Source organism: Monodon monoceros, unplaced genomic scaffold, assembly GCF_005190385.1.
Source record: "Monodon monoceros isolate NGI ecotype Baffin Bay Population unplaced genomic scaffold, NGI_Narwhal_1 Super_Scaffold_18, whole genome shotgun sequence".
Taxonomy (NCBI): Eukaryota; Metazoa; Chordata; class Mammalia; order Artiodactyla; family Monodontidae; genus Monodon; species Monodon monoceros.
Genome location: NW_021703774.1, coordinates 12,585,579 through 12,604,949, shown reverse-complemented (window position 1 = coordinate 12,604,949; position 19,371 = coordinate 12,585,579). Strand labels below are relative to the sequence as shown.

The 19,371-nt window shown below is 41.2% G+C and overlaps 1 pseudogene; it reads right to left on the bottom strand.

The window, feature by feature from the left end:
* Positions 1-8,188: 8,188 nt before the first annotated feature.
* LOC114897901 lies at positions 8,189-8,879 on the bottom strand (annotated as a pseudogene).
* Positions 8,880-19,371: the final 10,492 nt, after the last annotated feature.

Genomic DNA, 19,371 nt, shown 5'->3' with positions numbered 1-19,371 from the left:
TTGGGTCTTCATTGCTGTGCGTGGGCTTTCTCTAGTTGTGGCGAGTGGAGGTTACTCTTCATTGAGGTGCGCGGGCTTCTCATTGCGGTGGCTTCTCTTGTTGAAGAGCACGGGCTCTAGGCACGCCGGCTTCAGTTGTGGCACTCAGACTTAGTAATTGTGGCACAAGGGCTTAGTTGCTCCATGGCATGTGGGATCTTCCTGGACCAGGGCTCGAACCCGTGTCCCCTGCATTAGAGGTGGATTCTTAACCACTGCACCACCAGGGAAGTCCAAGGCAGTTCTTAAGTGTATTTCACAAATATAATTTTTTTTTTTTTTTTTTTTTTTTGGTGGTACGCGGGCCTCTCCCTGTTGTGGCCTCTCCCATTGCGGAGCACAGGTTCCGGACACGCAGGCTCAGTGGCCATGGCTCATGGGCATAGCTGCTCCGCGGCATGTGGAATCTTCCCGGACTGGGGCACGAACCCGTGTCGCCTGCATCGGCAGGCGGACTCTCAACCACTGCGCCACCAGGGAAGCCCCACAAATATAAATTTTATGGATCAAATTATGGTCCATAAAAATCAGTATCACTTGAAAGACATTTAAACCTCTGTACTCTTGTGGCCATATTATCAGGCCATATAATTGAGGGCAAGAAAAATATTCCATAAAATACTGAGAGCTATATTGAAGCCAAATCTTTTGATATACCTTAAAACTAAATCCACATAAATGGGAATACATTTATAACAGAATTTTCTGAAATCCTATGCTAATTAAAGGCACAGGTAGAAATAGCCAGGGATTATTTTTGTGATATGCTCAAAGTGTTCCAGTGTTTGATTTTATTTACAAAAGGAAATAATAATACATAAAATTTTCGGATGATTCATGGTCCTATTAAAGTCACTTATTGTTGGAAAGTAAAATAAGTAACACTACACAAATCTGAGCTTACAAAAGGCAGAATAATGTAGTGATAAAAACATCGCTCGCGTCTGCTTCCTGGGAAAGATATGCGCTAGCAAAAGGGTCATGTGAATTAGCCCCTGTATTAGATATGCACCAGGATATTTCTAGGTATTTTTTTTTGGAGCCCTCAGGAAAGTTAAAGTTTATCCAAAATGAGAAAACCTAGTAAAGAAGAGGACATTTTTGTCTGTGAACTTTTATATGTAGCTGGTTTACTCATGCATGATTGATAGCACAGAACAAAATAAGTCAGCTACAGGCAAATACTTCTATCTCATTACATCTCACTTGCCTTCTTGTTTTCTATTCATATCCTCCTGGTATTCTGAGCTCTCTTTCCAGCTCTCCTTCTCAAGGTCCACTCAAATCCATTCCGACCTCCTTATTTAGGAGACGTATGGTATGTGAAATACCTATTAGTTAGAAAATTCCATGGACAAGCAAGATGAATTATGATCATTTTGGGATGAGATGAGAGACTGGATATTAGAAACTGTTGAACACAATTTTACATAAATTATATCGTGGAATCCTCACAACACTGTGATGTAGGTACTTTTATAGACAGCTCAGAAAAGTTACTTTCATGATGTGCATCAAATCTGTCATCAAATTCTCTCTGTTCCGTGGTTAGCATGTATCCAGAACCGGAACACTTCTCTATCGTCACCCCCTTGGTCAAAGCCGCCACAGGTGCTCACCTGGAACATTCCAGTATTCTGCTGCTTCTGCCCCTGTCCCATATTGTCTATTAGAAACATAGCAGAATGTTTTACAGTAAATTCAGGAACGTCACAAATCAGTTCAAAATCCTCAAGTGGCTTCCCCTTTGACTTAGAGAAAAATACAAAACCTTATTATCATTTACCAGACTGCAAACGATGCTGACCTTCACTCTATCCCCAAGACCATTCTGATCCAGTTTCATTGGCTTATTTACTCTTTCTCAAACAAACCTCTTCAGGCCTGATATTTGCAAGTGCTTTTCCTTCTGCATGGGAGTTCTTTTCCTCAGATATCCCTGTGGCAAAGCACTTCATTTCTTAGGAGCCTCTGATCCAGGTCACCTGGTCAGTCAGACCTTGCCTAACTCTCCTAAACAAATCAGAACCCCCATCCCCATCCTCTTTCAGTATCCCCTTTACCATTTTTTTTTCTCAGTAGCTTTTATTTGTTATCAGTTGTATATTGTATGTACTTGTTTATTTACTGTATATCCTTCTGACTAGAATGTAAACTTCATGAGGATTGACACTATTTCATTCACTGCTATGTCCTCGGTGCCTGGTGTATGCTCGTACATAGCAGGTATGCAATAAACAGTTGTTGAATTAATCTATGACCCACTCCTTGCCAGGTGTTCAGTCTAAGGTAGTCATGGTAATAGCCTCTCCTAGGAAAGGATTGTTTCAGGAATGTTTTTTTGACATCAGTATAGCCAGTGTTACATAAAAGGAGGTCTCTGGGGGATTCTGGGAACTTTCTCCTATTCCTCAGATAACAAGCCCTCAGAAGAGACCGTCTCCCTTCTGCCTTTACTTTTTCTTTGTAAAAAGTGATGTCTGGAACTGCTGTGGCCATCATGTTATAGGCCTACGCATGCTGTGAATACTGTAGATGTCAGAGAGGAGAGGTAGAATGGATCTGAAAGAAATTTGATGTCATTTTTGAGCTCCCAATTCAATCATTGTGGAGGACACCCTACCTCTGGGCTTCTTGACACACGGGATAACAGATTTCCCCACCGTTTAAGCTTGAGTTAGAGGTCCCCTATTTGTGGCCAAAGCATTGTCCCCCTGTCATAAAAGGTAGGCACAGCCCTTGGACCAGAGCCATGTGACTTGTTTTGACCAATGAGACATCACATTGTGACCAAAGCAGGAATTTACAAAGCACTGGAGAATTGGGGCTTTCGTGCTTGCTACTTCTGGAACACTGGAACAGCCAGTTGTAAACAAACCCAGACTAATCTACTCAATGATGAGAGACACAGGGTGACGAGCGACACACAATCACTACCACTGAATCATCTGACAGCCAACTGCCAAACATGTAAGCAAAGCCATTGAGCGCCAGCTGACTGCCAATGCATGAGGGAGTCAGCTCAAGCCCAGCAGATGCACTGCTTAGCTGAACTAAGCCCAAATTGCTGACCCACAGAATTGTGAGCTAAACAAGTGGATGTTATTTATAAATATTGGTGTATATATGATATGTAGGTACATCAGCATCTTACCTGATATATACAGGGACAAAAGAGTTTGTTCTCTTATACAACTACTCTTTCTACCTTAGAAGCTGTAATAGTATTCATGGTGTCAGTGCTTTCATATTCCAAACCTAGACATTTAGAAAAAAAGCGAAGTTAAAAATGGGTGGAAGGGCATATGAAAAAGACTGAAGCAAGCATGTTCTTGTTGGTGACGTTTAGACACCAGTTGCAATACCTCACTGAGAATTCTCTGTCATAAATGCCACAAATAACAGTATGATGAAAACTTAGAAATAATAGAAGAACTTAGAAATAATAGTTCTACTCCCAATTTGTATTTCTAAGGCAAATTTCTTTCATTAGAGACACTTATGATGTCACATGAATCCCAATGGGTCCTGGCCTGCAGCTTCTCCATTTCCCTAGTGCATTAGAACTCATTTTTACAGATGAGATGGCATCCTGGAAAAGACGCCACCTATTTGCCTAAGCATCTTGTCACTTGGTGAACTTGCTGACATGCAACAAAATTACAAAGACAAGTCATGACTACCTGGAATAATGGATGAGTTGTTCAGTGCACGGGTCTTCTTTTTTTAGGATGGGCCAACATGTGTGCTGAGGAAGGCCAGCGACAGGCCTGCCTCTGCCACCCCTGTCCTGACTCTCCTCACCGGCTCGCTCTAGGCACACTGGTATTCCAATTTGACTAAACATGTACAACTTTGCTTTATAGTTGCTTTGCTCAGATTAAATTTCTGTTCCTAAGGTTTCGTCTTAGGTGTATAATAACTTTTTTTCTCCCACTTCAGAATATGTCATCTAGAATATTTGACTTGGCTCAGAACCTATCAAGGGACATAGGAATATCTAAAGATATTCATTCTGGGAAAATCTGGATATTTTAAAATTTAATTAAACATCACCTATTTTGGACTTCCCAGTAATAGATATATCATAGCAATAGGTTCCGTAGGATCAATGGAAAATATCTGAGTAAAACAACAAATTAATATACATGTGTGGAGTGAACAGAAATATCAATATAGCAAAAATGGGATCACTGACCTCAGTTTTAGTTCCCAATAGTTTTGTACAGGTTTTATTTTACTTTTATGGAAATTATTTTAATTCTTTAAGTCTCAATTGACTGATCTATAAAATGGGAATAAAACCAGGTATGAGAGTGCTCATCTGAGTGCTATGAGTGAGGGCTGGGCAGTGAATGTGCTCCAAGGAAGAGAAGAAATTCCCACTTGGAGGCATAACTGTTGAACTTTTGGCAGAGAGTTAGAGCAGGTTTAGGAATCATTCATTCAAGCTGCATATTGTTTCTGTGAAAGAATTCTAACTTGACAAATAAATTTTAGAAGAAAAGTTATTTTGCTGCTGAGAACCAGAGATAAACTAAAAGATTTAAATAAACACACACACACACACACACACACACACACACACACACACAGATATCTGCATAAAAATATCCCACAAGCATCTCTACAATTGCTTCTTACTTTCAATGACTAAAAAGAATGTAAAATTTATAAAACAGGAAATGGAACAATGGAACATGCAAAAGGAACTAGAAGGCCTGTTAAAAAGAAATAATGAAACAAAAATTAGCCATAATTAGATAAGAAGTTGAATTAACACTGCAGTCAAAAAAATAGAAAAAAATCCTGAAATAAAGGGAGCCAAATTTAATTAACAAAGGACCCTCTAATTCTAGGTTCTGTTATAAAGAAATGAGGGAGGGAGGAACTGCAAAATTAAAATGTTGTGATGAACTTACTGGACTGTTTGATTAAAGAGAGAATCCCACAGTATCCTAGACGGTGAACCAAGGCATCAAACAAAATAATACAAACGAACACACATCAAGCAAAAAAAAAACAAAACCTGTATGCCTACTATCAAATTTCTCTTCTAAAATCCTATGTACCAGAAGATAGTGGGGAATAGCCACAAAGTTTTATGAGAAAATTAATATAACCTTAGAATATCAAATTGTCTTCATGTATTAGAATATCTCAAGGCATTTGAAAATATACAGACATGACTCAGGTCCATATGCCAATAGCCAAACCTACCTACCAGCATTCTTTTCTACACTGTACACAGTTTTCTGATTTATTGTTTTTGTGTTATGTGTTATTCTCTCTGCTTCAACCCCACTGCCATCCCCTGACTTCATTTCTGTTTGGCTTAAAATAGAACTAGTATTTTTCGAGTATATCTTTCCTCTAATAGTTTGCCAAAACATAGCCAATAAAACTTAACACACTATGGGTTTATTAAGTTCACAAATTGCCATCTATACAATCACAGGTGGTAGTTTTATCAAATGTTTTACAACTATGTAATATAAACTTCAGCTTCCTTCAGTGAGTTGTCTGCATTCCTATATAGCTTTATACTTACCTCTATTATATAATTTATTAAATTGCTATTAGTGTATATGCTTTTGTGCTTCATTAGGATCACATATACAACAAGACTGGGAATGCAGAGTTCATTTTTGTATTCCAAGTACTGTGTTCAGTGCTTTTCAAATTATAGGTGCACAATAATATACATTGATGCAATCAATCTATACATGTATAGATATGTATGACCATATGGAGGGATAAGACAAGGCAAAGAAGAATTGTGTGTGTGTTAATTCTGAATATCTGGGAATATTGGGAATATTCCTCTTCTGAAGTGTCCTGTTTAAAAATCTGATCTGAACACGTCAAACCCAAGGTAGAAGAAGGTGTGAAGTGTCACCGATTGATGGAAGAGTAGGTATCAATGCGCTTAGAGGGAAGAAATAATCAATATAAAAATCAGGTTGTTGAAATTGGGGCCAAGAGGGCAATCTGCATCACCCGCCTCTAAGTCACATCTAGTAACTACTATTCCCCCAGCCCTCCGACCCCACGCCAGCAAGGGTAACCATTATTCCTACTTCTAAAACTATAGCTTGGTTTTGCCTGTTTTTGAGCTTTTATAAATGGAATCATGGAAATCCATCCTGTTGTTCTTTTTTTTTTTTTTTCTTTTACTTGATAAAACTTAATTCTATTTTAGCCTTTATATCCCTCTCCCAGGCTGCCTGATACCTCTCCCCCACCCAACTCCTCTCACCGCAGGTTGTGCTTTGGGGGTGGGTGGGGGGAGATTGTACCTTTAGTGCTTGTAAACCTACACCAGGACTGGGGCCAACACCTCACCACACCAGCTAGGTCTGGCCAGGACATGGGCACTGGGCAGTTCCTAACGCCCCCTGAGACCCAAAGCCTGTGGACCAGAGCTGCCATCCCCATCCCCACCACTGAGGACTTGGGGAAGAGGGGCATGGAAAGCGTACCAAGACCCCTAGAGGCACCTGCAGGAGAGCAGGGCTTGCCAGGGAGAAGGCAAAGAACCAGGTGAGATTCTTGAGGTTCCTGTGTCTCCAGCCAAGGCTCCTTGCCCTCTCCCTGGGGCCAGTGCCAACTATCCCCCGCTCCCTCACTGGCCAAACCCAGAACCAGGCACCCTATCCCTTCCCACCAGCCAACAAGGGACAAAAGCAGTGAAAACACCAAGCTTTGTTGCTAGGATAAAAACACCCTAAGTATTTAAATTAAAACTGAAACCCCAGTCAACTGGGCCAGCAGTGAGCTGGTGATTGCAGACACACAGACAGCCCCCCATTCTTCCCCAAACCCCAAGGACTCCAAAGGCAGCAGGAGGGGGCTAAGGGCCGAGTCTGTCACCAAGAGGGAGCCTCTGGGGAAATAAAGATTAGGGCAGGGGTGTCCTCAGGGGGTCCCAATTTGGGGGCACTGAGGACTGTAAACATGACCCAGCTTGAGGGCCGGGGGTGTCCCAGCCCCCCGAGATTCTCCCTGGATGAAGAACGGCCACTGTAGTCAGTGAAAAACAGAAGCTGGTCTTGAAGCAAAGCGAGACCTGGTCTCCCTCTTGGAATATTGTGGGCGAGAAGGGGGCTGAGTCTGCGAGCTCAGAGAGGGGCTGTGATGGAGGGAGAGGGTTCTGGAAGCCAAATACGGCTTTGAGCTGACTCACGGTCCCTCCTCCCTAGGGGAAGCTGCTGGAAAGTCAGCTCAGGCCACAGCTGCCCAGCCCAGGACTGGACAAGGTCAGGCGAGCTCCCGAGAGGCCCCGCCCCAGGCTGGCTTCGGGAAAAGGCAGAGGATGTGGCTAAGCGGTGCTGGGAGAGCGTGAGGGCTGCCACAGGAGCACAGACGTGGCCCGAGGCCAGAGGGCCGCTACGGTCCCAGGAGCACCACCGCAAGGCCTGGCTGAGGCCCCGGGGAAAGTGCTGCCTCGGCCTCACTCCGGGCCGGGAGCCCCGGGGACCCGGCCATCCCACGGTGCTGGACACACATGAAAGCCCACGCTTATGGAGGCAGGCAGGCAGCAGCCAGGCAGCTCCTCCAGCGGGCCTTGGAGCCACAGGGTCAGGCCCAGGTGTGGTGTAGCACAGCCCAGCCTCCTGTCCGCGTGAGGCCCAGTCTGGAGCCTCTGGACCAGCGCTGACTGCGCATGTGCCTTCCAGGCCACAGACCCTCACAGGTCCCAGCTGCCCCAGTGGACGCCTGTTGCCAGCAACAAGCCTCGGCTAGGTGATTCGGGACAGGCGACCGAGGCACCTGCAGGGCTGGGTTGGGGGCTACAGTTCCCACAAAACCAGCCCTCCGGCTGCTTGGGGATCACCCAGGGCCTGGATTCTCCTGAGGATCAGGCACGATGGCCTCCTCAAGGCTGGGCTTTCTCTGAATGACAGAGGTCCCAAAGCACCCCTCAGAACCCAGCATCTTCTCCGAGCCTGAGTCCGCGAGAGCAGACCAGGCAGGGACCTCAGGGCTTACGCCGACTGCGACCGCCCTCAGGACCAGGTCCCCGTGTCTCAGGGCTGGGCCTGTCAGAGCAGGGCCTGGGGCTGCAGTGGCACCAGAACCAGGACCAGTGCTGGCCTCAAGGCTGGCCTTGACCGCTTCCCCTTGGTTCCGGCCCTCAGCCCTTTCCTCAGGGCTGGGCCTGGCTGCGGAGCCACTGGCCCCTCAGCGCCCTGACCTCCTGCCCGTACCACTCGTGCAGCTGGGCGAAGGAGGCCGAGTCGAGAGGCCCGCTGGGCTCTGAGGCCCGCCGGCAGGGCGGTAGTGGCGGGGGGCTCGGGGCCGGGCAGGGGTCTGGGGGCGGCGCCAGCGGGGGCGGCGGCGGGGGCGGGGATCTCCGCGCTTCACAAGGCACAGCCGTCCTCCTTGGGCGGGAGCGCGTGGGGTCGGCGGGGCGGGAGTGGGCTGCCTGCGCGCGCGGCCGCCAACCGGTGTCCCAGCTCGCGCACCACCAGCCGCAGGTAGTCGAAGCTGGCCCGCGACAGCGCCTTCACCCAGCCCTCCATGGCGGCCTGGCTCTCGGCCTCCTCCAGCACGTAGGTGTGGGCCCGGGCCCCAGCGAAGCGCACGGCGAAGGCGAACTCCTCGGCCGCCTCCACCAGCTCCACGGTGCAGCCCTCCAGGATGATGACTCCCACGGGCTCACGGCCAGCCGCGTCCCCAAAGCAGAAGAGCAAGGTGCCGCGCGGTACAGACCAGCGGCGGTGGTGGGCCGCATGCCGGCCGCCCTTCTTGTACTGGAAGCCCGCGTTGTCGGCCGGGGCGTCGCAGGTGGCGTGGAAGGCCAGGCTGCGCTGGTTCAACTTCATGGCGGCGGGGCCTGGGGGCTTGGGACCTCTCAGGCCACTGCTCACTTCCCCGCCCTCTGCTCAGTTCTGGGGGGCCGGGGGGGCGGGGCCGGCCCGGCCACGGCCCGGGACCCGCTCGGTGGCGGCGGCAGCGGTGCTTTGTCTCCCGGGCGGCCGAGCCGGCGCAGCAGCGGGACAGCACGGATCCGTCGGAAGGAGGCGGGGGTAGCCGGCTGTTTTTCTAATTCTTCACTGTTGTTCTATAGTATTCTGTTATCTTAATATAGTATGGTGTATGTGTTCTATAATTGATAGATCTTTGGGTCATTTGCAGTTTGGGCTCCTAGAAATAGTGTTCTTAAATATGCCTTGTGGTGAACATAACTACATATTCTATCAAGTGAAATTGCTAGTGCGAGGGCAGAATCAGAATTGTCATGCATATAGCAGCGATACCTAAGGCCCATGTGTCTTATAAGGCTTATTTCTTAAAAAATAACACTTGGGAAGGATACTTTTATGATAACAAGATAGTAATTGCTTTCCTGAGTTCTATGAGAGAAGGGGGAGTTTTCTGTATCTTAAGATTTCTTTTAGTAATTAGTAGGGCTTACAGTTTTCAAAGCCAAAAGTTGAAATTTCATTCATGACCACTCAGGGTAAAAAGCTTATCTAAGAACTCAATATTTACAATACGAAATGAAAAGGGACAAAATGGGATGACTAACAATTGAGTTCGTGATGTAGAAAATTATTGATTAGAAACCATACCTGAATCATAATGTAAAATGGTCAATGTTAACTGGACACCATTGCTTTGGTATGAATAAGAAAAAATCATGAAGAAAGTGTTACCTTATTAGGTTAATCTGATAGTTACATTCAGGATAAATTAAAGGGGAGAGATAGAAGCAATTAGAAAGCTTCTAAACCATTTAAAATTAATGGTTACTCAGACCAGAAGTGAAGAATGGGTATAGAAAGTGTGCGTGTGTGTCTTTATGTGTGTATTGTGGGCAACTAGAGCTACACATACAATAGACGGTCTGAGGGAAGAATTGACAAGACATGACAACTGATTGTACACTGTAATGAAGAATGCAACAGAAATTACATTTGATCCTAGGTAATGGCAAAGCACATAAATTGGACGTTCAGGAAAAGTGTTCCATTTCACAGGAAGAGTGAATTGGTTTCAGACACACTGAATTCTGTCTGATCCTGACATCTCAAAATGAAACTGATTAACAACCAAAAGAGAAGCATGGCCTTGACAGGCAGACTGAGATGGCAATAGGAAGAAATAAAAGAATAAATGGGGACTCTCAGGACACCTCTTTAATTTTAAATAAAATTTAAAATGATTGAAAAATAATTTCACAGATGTGCAAAGAATGTTCTTCCCTTGAGACTGATTTGTAGACTCACTGGTTTAATCACATTACATGTTGAGCTAGTTAATATATAAACAGTATTTGAGAAAGATTTCAAAGCTCTCCTGTTTAAACTTCTAGCAAATAACTGCCAGGACGCAATTAGAGCCCACACACTTCAACTCTGAAGTCTGAAGCCAGATATGTATAAATGTGTTTAGTTTAAATTAGCTATACGATGTGAGGACTGGGCGGATGATTGAATTTTTTCTAAACTAGCTTAATGTTACATCCATTTTTCTGTATCCTACACTTATCCTACACGTTTTACATAAATGTGTATAAAGTGAAACACTTATTTTTATAGTTTTAACCTTTTATTCTCCTAAATTGTATAGCATAGTTCACATAGTTATCTTTCTATAGGCTCTAATAATAATATTCAGAATTAAAATCTCATTTCCATATGAATTATTAATATTTGTAGGTTACACATTGATTTATGCAAACAGTTTAGTAAAGTTACATGAAGAATAGAGAGGAAAATAATGGACCTAGTTGGTTGATCTTCACAGCTTTGAGAAGGTTATTTGATCCAAATGGCTCAAATTGTTCATAGGTATTAAGAATTTTGAGAGGTTTTGAATGAAATATTATGATGGTAAAAGGGAACTTCAAAATATCTTAATAGAGAAGTAGTATGTTGAGGAAACGATCTTTGAATATTGGAAATATATATACATACTCTAAGTCTCATTCTCTTTGAATGAAAAATAATAACATATTATTAAATAAATAGCTTATATTTATTGAGGGCTTACTATTTGTAAGACCTTGGCATTGTTGTCATGTCACTTTAAAAAAATTCTTTGAATCCTTCCAACAAGAATATTAAATATACTACAATTATGCCCTTTTACAGTTGAAAAAATAAATCATACCCAACAAGGTCAACTGGAGGCAGTTCTTATATAAGGACCTAAGTCTCCCAGACTCTGAGGCTACAGTCTCAACCTCCAGGTGCCACTGCCAACCAAGCTGGCATGCATTTACTGAACAGGTAGATTTGCCAGATTTAATAAATAAAAGTACAGGACATGCAGTGAAATTTGAACTTGAGATAAACAATGAATAATGCAATCACTATAGCAGAAGTGTGTCACATGTAATATTTAGCACATGCTTATACCCTCCCCCATAAGTTGTTTACCTGAAATACAATTTAACTGAGCTGCCTGCATTTTTTCTGACAACCCTACAAACAGGCTGTCTTGTTTTTTAGACAAGGCCTGGAGATCTGATCAGGAACTTAAAAGAGTTCAGAGAAACTAAAAGAGTGCAAAAGAGTTGCACTTAAAAGAGTTCAGAGAAACTAAAGTCTGTGGGAGATCAGAGATCATTTCTCAGCAAGCAGAATTTCAAATGACCATTTATTGTGTGTCATAAATAAGAAAATACTACACCAAGGAATTACTGGAAGAGGACATGTTTTTCTTCTACTAGACAATGTGCTGTTTCTACCGCAGTCCAGCACTTGGGGAGCACAGTAGTGGCCTGCTGTATACCTATGTGTTTAGTCTATGGGAATCTTCTGGTTGCCTGTGTTGAGTAGTTCTGTTTTCTTTAGTGCTAACTTTTTAACCTCAGGGTGCTAGTCTTTTACTTTAAAAGATTTAGTGTTATGTATTAAAGATCTGAGAGTCAAGTTAAATTATATAGCTATTTAATTAATTTCTCAATGCCATAATTTTCATAATTTTAATGCTTCCAAATAATTTTCATAGTTTTCTCCATTTAGTGAATAAATGAATGCTATCAGTTTTCTCCCTAAAAGATTATGCTCTTACATATGTCTAAGAGTTGTGGAGGGAGGATACTGGTTAATACACTAAATTGCTTTCTCCTTTGCTTTGTCTCTCTTGAGACTTTTTAATCTACTTTGATATACCTACACACCAACTTCATACTCTACCAATTAACCATTCATTACCTAATTATCTCCTCCAGCTGAGCACTCTACTTCTTTAGAATAATTTCCCCTTCATTATGATTCTTGTAACAGTATTATTTGCACTGTTTAGAAAGTTATTTCTAGTAATTTGAATTGCATTCAGCTGATTTATAGAAGTTTTTTTTTTTCAATTTTCCTTAGATTTTTGCTATTGAAAGAGTTACACTGTAATTCTTAAGGCCACTTCAGAATTATCAGTCTCTCTTAGAATTTTACAAAATGTACTAAGCCCTCTTTTCAATGAAGTATTATTAAAAAATTCCAGGATACTAAACATATGGTAGACAATTTCATTATTTTTCACAAATGATACTCAGGATAAGTAATATTATTTTGTGATTCTGAGTATTTAGTAAAATGAAACAAATATATTCCCATTGTAAAGTAGTTTTTTAAAAGCCTGCATTAAATAGCCATAATGGAGTAACTGGTACCCACACTAGCCCTTCCATTATAAAGAATGATAAGAGAGGACAGCTGTTTTCAGGTAATGGGCAACAGGCAGTACATAGCTGTGAGTCTTACATAAAGGGAAATTCAATTTAGCCCCATAAATTCCCAGCTTCGTGCCTGCGGACAATTTCCCAATGAACCACAGCTTGGAGCTGGGGTCCCAACAAAGCACACAATCCCACAAAGCTGAGTAGAAAGTGATTAGAATGAAGTGGCTGGAACCTGTTGGGCAAAGCATCCGGAAGGGCAGTTCTGTGCAGAAGGAATGCCATTGGTCAGGGTGAGACATCTGCCAGTGTACAAGGGTTGGGATATATGTGCACAAAATGGGACCACTCAAGTCTAATGGGATACCAACCTCTACAGGGTTGAGTAGCAATGGAGCAGTGCTGGTCACGGAGAAAGGCACAGTGTCTGGTGACATCTGGCCTTGCCATTGGAGAGATCTCCTTAACATGTAAGCTGAGATGCCAGAAAGGCCTCAAAATAATGACATCCTGACAAAGCTGAAATCCAAGTCTGAAAAAAATCCTTAGGGAAGATAGGACATGGAATTTAAGTATTGCCAACCTATTGGGCCTGGGAAACACCTTGGGCCTCCCTTGAGTCTACATCAACAAGGTGTAAAACAAGTCTAAATAAATTCAAGGGGACCCAGAAGTAATTAAACTGCCAGCTAAAATTAAAATTTTCAGAAAGAGAATTCTGCATTTTTACAAGATGGTATCCAAAATGTCCAGAATTTAATAACAAAACAAAACAAAAACTACCGTCAATAAAAGTGCCGAGATGATTCGGTGAGGTAAGGATAGTCTTTTTCACAAATAATGCTGGGACAACTGGATAACTACACATGAAAGAACAAAGTTAGACTCCTACCTCACATCAAATACAAAAATTAATTCAAAATGGATCAAAGACCTAAATGTACATTAAAAATATATAATACTTAAGGGAAAACATAGGTGTAAACATTCACAACCTTGCAGTAGGCAATGGTTTCTTAGATATGACACCAAAAGCACAAGTATCACAAGAAAAAAAATAGATATACTGGACTTAATCAAAATTAAACATTTCTATGCCTCAAAACATCCCATGAAGAAAGTGAAGAGACAATCCACTGAATGGAAGAAAATATTAAAAATCATATTTCTGATGAGAAACTTATATCCAGAATATACAAAGAACTCTTGCAACTTAATGAAAAGGCAAAACACTCACTTAAAACATAAGCAAAGGTTATGAATAGATATTTTTCAAAAAAAAAAAACATACAAATGGCCAATAAGCACATGAAAAGATGCTCAACATCATTAGCCGTCAGGGAAACACAAACCAAAACTATAGTGAGACACAACTTCACACCCACTATAATGGCTATGATCAAAAAGACAGCAAATGAAGATATGGAGAAATTAAAACTCTTATACATTGCTGGTGGAAATGCAGAATAATGCAGTCTCTCTGAAAAACAGCTTGGCAATTCCTCAAACGACAACAACAAAAAACCAAAAACAAAAAAAAACCCAACCCCCCCCCACAAAAAAACAGTTACCATACAATCTAGCAATACCACTCCTAGGTGTCTACTGGAGAGAAATAAGAACATGTTCACAGAAACTTACACATGGAGGTTCAAGAAAACATTATTCATAACAGTCATGAAGTGGAAACAATCCAAATATCCATAAACTCATGAATAAAGAAAATGTGCAACAGCATATTCATTGTTCTCATGGCATATTAAGGGAGACTGGGGTCAGTGCGCCTGCGTGATTAGCGCCTCTGGACTCGCGAGAGCGATCACCCGGGATCTCAGGTGACGGGAGGACGCGGTTGGTTGGCTGACTCGGTTGTGCGGAAGGAAAAGTCCGGAACCCGAGGGCCGATGTCGAACCCCGATGACATTCCTTGACCTAAGAAGGTCAGACAAAGGAGGTGTGACGGTGGGATGATGGGAAGAAACGGGGTCACAAGCTACAGGAAAAAGAAGTCAGATCTTTGATGGAGCTCGTGCAGGTGGTGGTTGACTTTTGCAAGTGTTTCTGCTTTAAAACTGCCTGGAACCCGGTCCCTCCTTCCTGCCTGTAGTGCTACACCTTAATCCTGGGACTTTTGCTGGGGTCCCTTCCTTGGACATGCCATCCTTATCCTTGGTGCGGCAGACCGGATGAGGTTCACCGTCGTTTCTCTGCTGAAAAAGCCCAGCCAGCAGCTCATCTCAGAGGTAAAAATCCCCCTTCCTACGCATGTGATTTACACTCAGCCGCCTGGATTCCCATTCAGCTTTGAGATATCTTGTCCTGGCTGGCATACCCTTCTCAAGTGTCACTTCTCTTGTGAAGCCTGATCCCAGAACACCCACGTAACCACTGGCTTCTCTGCAGCACATCGCCTTGAACTTCTTATTGCCGCCGCAGCCTAGTCCACTGCCTGGAATTAGAAAAAGTCAGTAAAGCAGTTCTATTAAAACAAACTAATACATGTGACTTGAATGATAAAGGACTATAAAATTGAAGGTTTTTTAAAAGCCATAATGCTGAGCATAATGCCTGGCACATAATGGGTGTTCATACTTTTTTTTGAATGCAGTAATAGGTAAATCATCTGGTCCAACTTGTCTTTTACAGATGAGGAGAGGGGAGACCCACACTTCTGAACAGCCATAAGGTTTTCCCATGTCACCTAAGTTCCTACAAGGGAAGCAAAAAGTTGCCTTTGTTGGGCTATACCCTTTTTGCTGAAGATATCAGACAAAAAAGTAAGTCACCAGAAATTTTTAATGACCCACAGTAAGAAAGAAATGCTGTTTTTCATGTGGCTAAATTTAATCAATGTGTAGCAACCCTTCATTAGGGATTATGTTCTTTTTTTGTGTGTTAAAATGTCTCAATAAGATTAAGAGTTACATAATAGGAGCTTGGGGGCATTTTTAATGACTATTTGACAAAATAAATATTAATAATATCGTCCCTTTAAGTACTAAAAAAAATGAAGTACTGATACATGCTACAACATGGATGAACTTTGAACATATCTTGCTAAGTGAAAAAAGCCAGTCACAAAAGACCACATATTTTATGATTTCATTTATATGAAATGTCTAGAATAAGCAAATCTATAGAGGATAAAAGTAAATTAGTGGGGGAAAATGGGTAGCATGACTGCAAAAGGGTACATGGTTTCTTTTAGGGGTGATGAAAATGTTCTTAAATTGAGTATGGTGATGGCACAAGTATGAGAATATACTAAGAACCATTGTATCGTTCAATTTAGATAAATGGTTAAATTATATGGTAAATTTTCTCAGTAAAGCTGTTGTTCACCCCCAAAGCAATGATCGTACAAAGAAATAATTATAAATATATAACTATATAATTATATATATGTGTGTACTAACGCGTATTACACATAGTCATGAAAAGGCAGTTAGTAGAAACCAAACCTGAAATGACACAAAGGTTATACTAAACAAATACAGATTTAAAGTATCTATTAAAAATATCTTTGAATAGTTAAAGCAAAAAGTAGTCTAAATTAATCATAAATGCTAATCTTATCTGATAAATGGAGACAATAATAATGAGAAGTTTAGAAATAACTAAAATTTTAAGAAAACTATTTGATGGTCTTAGCAGATTACAGGTGACAGAATAAAAAAGTCAGTAAATTGAGGGCAGGTCTGTAGAAATTATCAGTCTGAAGAACAGAGGGACAAAGAATGAAGAAAAATGAGCCAAGTTTCTGTGGACCTGAGTGGAACAATATCAAACAATAAACTAATTGGGATAGAAAAAATTTGAAGAAAAAGACTAAAACCTTTAAAATTTTATGAAAATTACATTTAGATTCCAGTAGCTCAGTCAACCACTAACAGCATAAATATAATCAGCAGGCACATTAAGGAAAGTTAGTCAAATTGTAGAAAACTAAGATGAAGAGAAAATCTTGAAAACAACCAGAAGGAAAAAAATTATATACATATGAACAATGGGAAGAATTTTTGCTGATTTCTCATCAATAATGATTTAAGCCCAAAAGAACAAAATATGTCCAGTGCACTGATGGATTTATAACATATGTGGAAGTAAAAGATCTGACAACAATCATCAAAGGATGTGAGATGCTAAATGGAGTTATACTGTTTAAGGTAATTATATTTGCAAAGAAGGAAGTGGGAAATTGGATGTGAGGCTGTGAAGTGAGAAAGGGGATATAAAGTAATTGCATGAAGATGTTGGAGCTGTTACTATTACAGGAGACGCTGTATAATAAGTGCTGACTACATTAGTGAACAAGACACTTTGTCCCTATTTTAAGTAGGGACAAAATAAAGTGACATAGTCTTGCAAGGAAGACAAATGAATTACACCAATGTTTATTTGACTAAGGTTGTAAATAAGTAATAAGGAACATTACAGTGTAGAATTTGATAAAGATGATGTGGAGCGTTATTTGTGATAGTGATACAACAGCAGGTGGGTATTATATTTTATAACATGCAGCAATTTTTCCCATAATGAAGTTTATATATTGTTTTATTCTCAATTACTGGTGACCTTCTTTGAGGCTATTACTCTCTTGTTCATCTTTGGATCTGTAACTACACTTAACCCTGTGTCTGACACAGTACAGGCTATACCTTCAAAGATCATGAAATTTTCAACAAGAAAAATAAATTCCACAATAAAATAATTCCTATACAGATTATTGCCTTCTACCAAGTCCTGAAAAAATAAAGTGTTAGGTAATGGGTTGAGAATAACGTCCAGGTATATTTTCAGGATACCCAGGTTGGGGGTAAAACTTAGAAACAAAACAGACTTTCTTTAGTACAGGTTCTTAGAATGCCCTTTTCTATTAATAATTTTAAGTATTAGGAGAAGTTTGGTCTCCTGACTTTGAGGAAACTTTCTAGTATTTCCTTTGTGAATAATTTTGGGAGCCTGGTTTTCACCAGTTTCTCTGATTTGGCCCAAGTTTAATCATGAGTAATATTAAACAAACTTCCAATTTTAAAAAAGTGAGAACTACATGCCTGATTACTTTGTATTTTATGATACATGAAATCAGAAAAAGTCTAACTCTTTATATTAATTGTATTTATTATATTTTGTTTACTTTGTATAGTATAGAGAATAACATAAAGTATGCGTTATCATATTAACTTTAATTACCCATTTCTTAAATTACCATGGTTTTATAAGATTTTTTTCCTCTTTGGTCATTTGAAACTGTTTTGAAAAGAAAAACCATTAAAAAAAAAAAAGAAACATTGAATTTTTATCTCAGAAGTTTCCTTTTACAAGTGATTGGCTATTTCCTAAGTGTAGAGCAGGGATCCCCAACCCCTGGGACATGGACCAGTAACTGTCCGTGGCCTGTTAGGAACTGGGCCACACAGCAGGAGGTGAGTGGCCGGTGAGTCAGCAAAGCTTCATCTGTAGGTACAGCTGCTCCCCATCGCTCACATTACCGCCTGAGCTCTGCTTCCTGTTAGATCAGCGGCAGCATTAGCTGCTCATAGGAGTGCGAACCCTACTGTGAACTGTGCATTCAAGGGATCTAGGTTGTGCGCTCATTATGAGAATCTAATGCCTGATGATCTAGGTGGAGCTGAGGCAGTAATGCCAGCACTGGGGAGTGGCTGCAAATACAGGTTATCATTAGCAGAGAGGTTTGACTGCACAGAGAACAAAATAAATCAATTGCTTGCAGACCCATATCAAAACCCTATCAGTGAGTGGCAAGTGAAAACAAGCTCAGGGCTCCCAGTGATTCTGCTTTATGGTGAGTTGTATAATTATTTCATTGTATATTACAATGTAATAACAATAGAAATAAAGTACACAATAAATGTAATGTGCTTGAATCATCCTCAAACCACCCCCCTTCCCTGTTGGTGGAAAAATTGTCTTCCACAAAACTGGTCCCTGGTACCAAAAAGGTTGGAGACTGCTGGTATAGAGTATGATATTAATATATTTCTCTAGTTCCAATAATTCATTTTAACACTTATATGATCATTTTTTACTTTTTTATGTTAAGACAGTTAATTTTTTTTGCAAGTGACAGTTGGAAGAAGGAGATTTGTTCAGATTTAAAAAAAAGTTTCAATTGAATCTGTTGACACAACTAGCAAACATATGGCAAAGTAACTTACTTACACTCCAGTAAAATGCTTTCGTCTTCTCAGATTTTAGCAATGTCATATAGCTTCCAGATATATAATGTAAAACTGATTATAATACATTGGACTGAAAAGTAAACTAAGGGCTGAGGGTATCAATATTATAATACCAAACCTTTCCCATCTAGATTATTTAAATTTATACCAACTAGGTTAGTAGTTTGTTTGTTTTTTTTGCGGTACACGGGCCTCTCACTGTTGTGGCCTCTCCCGTTGCGGAGCACAGGCTCCGGACGCACAGGCTCAACGGCCATGGCTCACGGGCCTAGCTGCTCTGCGGCATGTGGGATCCTCCCGGACCGGGGCACGAACCCGTGTCCCCTGCATCGGCAGGCAGACTCTCAACCACTGCACCACCAGGGAAGCCCTAGGTTAGTAGTTTTAGTTACCAAACATAGCTGATTGTTTCTATCATATAACCACTAATTTATCCAAAGGTAGTTATTGAGTCTTTATGACTATGCTAGACAATGCCACTTCAAAAATAAAATAAAG